This window comes from Fukomys damarensis, unplaced genomic scaffold, assembly GCF_012274545.1.
Source record: "Fukomys damarensis isolate Sample0158 unplaced genomic scaffold, DMR_v1.0_HiC HiC_scaffold_22, whole genome shotgun sequence".
Lineage (NCBI taxonomy): Eukaryota > Metazoa > Chordata > Mammalia > Rodentia > Bathyergidae > Fukomys > Fukomys damarensis.
In genome coordinates, this window is record NW_022900934.1 from 14,783,625 (window position 1) to 14,787,628 (window position 4,004).

Here is a 4,004-nt window from a genome sequence, read left to right on the forward strand (position 1 = left end):
CTTGGTTCTCATTTTTTCCCCTTTGTCCCTGCCCTCCCTCACCCGCTCCTCCCCTCCCCATTTACAAATACTTTATTTCCGTTTTTTCATTATCTCATATTTTTTTCTTTTCCCTTATTCCCTTTCCCCTAACCTTCCCACTTTCCCTACAACTTTGGACCTTTTTTTCCTATTTCACATTGTTAATTATCTCATTAGGATCTTGTGTATTGTTATAGTTTTTCACACCAGAGAAACTATCTGGTATTTGCACATGTGACTTATTTATTTCACTTAGGAGTATATCCTCAAAATGTATCCATTTTCCTATGAATGAATATAATTTCTCATTCTTTATGGCTGAGTAGTATTCCATTTTATAGAAAACCCACATCTTCTTTATCCAGTTTCCAACTGATGGGCAAATGGGCTGTTTCCAAGTTTTAGCTATTACAAAGTGTGCCGCTATAAACATAGGTGCACATATATCACTGTGATATGATTCTTTTAATTCTTTTGGAAAGATACCCAGCAGAGGGTTGGCTGGGTCAAATGACCTCTAATCTAATCCCAGCTCTTTGAGGTATCTCCATATTGATTCCACAGCGGTTGCACCAGTCTGCACTCCAACCAACAATGGAGAAGGGTTCCTTTCTCCCCACAACCCTGAAAACATTTGTTATTGTGTGATTTCTTGATAGCAACCATTCTTTGTGGGGTGAGGTGGAATCTCAGTGTTGTTTTCATCTCCATCTCTCAAATGACCAGGTTAGTTTCAACTACATAGTGAAACCCTGTCTCAAAAAAACAAACAAACAAAATTGCCCCAATCCAGAAGATAATACAAAATGGCTTCAAAACCTTATGTTTCAATGAATTGGAAAAATTTTAAATGGAGAAAAGTCTAGATACATACAAATTACCTAAATTGAACAAAAATATATAATATAAGTATTGAAATGCAACATACAACACATAAATATGAAAATTTATTAAATACAATTAAATATACATAGAATATTTTTGAACAGCAGAAATGGAAAAAGAGAGTAGAGAGACACACAAAGAGAATAAACAAAAAATAGCAGAAGTAATTCCTTGTCAAAAATTCTTAAAATGTCAATGGGTAACGCTCTCACAGTAAAAAAAAAAACAGATATTAGCAAGGAGGATAAAAAATATAATATATCATTTTGTATAAGTGAGTGACTCACTTTACATTTATAGACACAAATAAAATGAAAGTGAAAGGATGAAAAGCTATTTTAGCAGAAGTAATTCCTTGTCAAAAATTCTTAAAATGTCAATGGGTAACGCTCTCACAGTAAAAAAAAAAACAGATATTAGCAAGGAGGATAAAAAATATAATATATCATTTTGTATAAGTGAGTGACTCACTTTACATTTATAGACACAAATAAAATGAAAGTGAAAGGATGGAAAAAGCTATTCATTCCATGCAGATACTAACAGTAAGACGGCTGACGCGGCCATATTAGTATTGAACAAAAATAGACTAATTCAAAATTTGGCATGAAGTTCAATGAGATTTTGTATTGGTGAAAGGGTCAGTTCATTAAGGAGATATCACGCTCAGAAACATGGACCAGCATGCACTTATCAGTAGAGCCCCCAAGGCGGGGAAGCAAACTTCTGAACTAAAGGGAGAAATAGTTTAAAAAGAAAGGGTGAAGAATTCCAATCTTGTTTTCATAATGTACAAAACACCTGGAGGTAACATCAAAACAGAAAGAGAAGACGAATAGGCTATAAAATATGCCTAAAAGACATATAGAGTCCTACGCCCAAAATGGTAGGATGAGAATTTTTTTCAAGTCCACGTGGAACATTCTACAGGATAGATCACATGTCAGACCACAAAAGAAGTTTAACATATCACCAAGACTGGTCTTCTAAAATCCCTGTGTAATACAACTAACTTGAAATAATAAAGGAAAAAGTGGGAAATTCATAAATAGGTGGAATTAACTTGTTCTTAAACCATCAATAGGTCAAAGAAGAAATACAAGTAAAATTGGGAGACTCTTTATAACTAATGGAATGGTAATTCCATCTGCCAAGGCTTGTGGGATGCTGTGAATTAAAGCTCCCAGGGAAATTCATTGCTGTAAAAAACCTTCACAAAGCAGAAAAGACAGATCCAAAAGTAATAACCCAATTTTACAGCTAGGGTAGTAACAGGAAAACAGAACCCAAAGCTGGCAGAAGAAATAAAATAATAAAAAAGAGGACATAAAAGAAATAGGGACTAAAGACAATTTTATTTCTCCCTTTTCCAATTTTTCTGGCTTTATTTCTTCTTCCTGCCTTATTGCTCTTTCCAGAACCTTCAGTAAAAGCCTCCTTTGCAGCTAGATGTTATCATGAATTGTCACTGGAACACAAGTAGAGTGAATTTCCAGATTGTCTTGCTAAAGCCGAAGCTGTTATTACCCTTTCCCCTTTCATTGGATGGAATATAGATGTGGAAGTTAGCCACCTGCATCCATAAAAAATGAGATGACATCCTCTAAGCTGCAAAAGCAATATCCTGGGAAGTGAAAGAACAAAAAGATGGAAGGCAACAGAGACTCTGAGAGGCCTTGAGTTGCTGAGCCACCTTGCTAGCCACAGACTGCTCAAACCAGACTGCTTCCTGGAGAAGAAACTCAGACTGGAGCCACAGTATTGTTTTGTTTTGGGTTTTTTTGTTTGTGTGTGTGTGTGTGTGTGTGTGTGTGTGTGTTTTCCTAACAGCAGCTTAATCTGCACCTAGTAAGGGACAACAGTAAATTCCTTTGTTTTTGCAAATGATAAACTTACAGTCTGAATCTCGTATCTTGAAAAATCGAAGTCTTATTTATTCATTGTGTTGGAAATTGATATTTATTTCACCCCCAAATTAGACATTCCAGGATGTGTTCCTGGGTTTATTTTCTTTTTATTGCTTTCCCTTCCTGCTCATTATGCTGCTAACAAAGCTAACAGGTTAATTGATGGCATTTTGTATGGCAATTTTTAAGCTAAGAAAGTTCAAACTTCCTCAATTAATTATTGTAAGTTTCTTTGCCTATTCACAAGAACTTATTCTTCCACATGAATGTTACTGTGATTTTTAAGTTCTTAAAAACTCCATCACAACCCCAGAAAAGTCAAACAAACAAAAGAGAGATTGACTGTAGTAAACTTAAAGAGTAAATTGAAGAGGTTAATATTTACGTCCTCACCCCATGGAGGGTTCCCACTGATGTGCACATTATTTCTCGGAGCCTTTAAAATGTATCTCTGAATAGTTTCAAGGATTTCTTTTTCAAAGTTCTTCCTGTCTCTTGTTAATCTGATTGGAATGGTTGTTGGTGTAACAAACAGTAAATATAGAGCAACGTGTAACAGTGAAACCCCGTTACTGCATATAATTACTATATGGGAATGAAAGATAAAAAATAAATAAGAAATATTTATCTAAATATTAGCTATGTTTAATAAAATACAGTTTAGCATCACTCAGAAGAACAGAGATCTGTCAAGGGTCACCCAAAAACTGGGGAGGCAAAGAAGGGGATAACTGTCAGGTCACCTGACTCCTGAATTCATGCTTTTTCCACTCCATCCAAACTGCTCCTCCTGCCAAGATTTTGCCACTTCCTAGGCGCTTTCTATTATAAATACAGTAGGGCAGATGGGTCAACTGCAGAGCCACTCAATTTTTTATGTTTACTCAACACATTCATACACTTACCCACACTATTTGAGTCTGCCTAATTCCCAGATTATAGTATATTTCTGGAAAACACAATTCACAGTAAAGTATTAAGAATATAGTATGTCATGACTTCTCATTCACATCTTTTTTTTTAATGCTCGATTGATATAGTTTTTAATATAGTAGGCAAATACATACTTTGTGAAATTTATAAAGAAAAGCTTAGGGCCATATACCATACTGATTACCATCACTGGGATTTTACATTGTTTGCACCCCTGTGGAATTATCTGTACTCATCTTCTTTTTTTCCCCCAGCTTT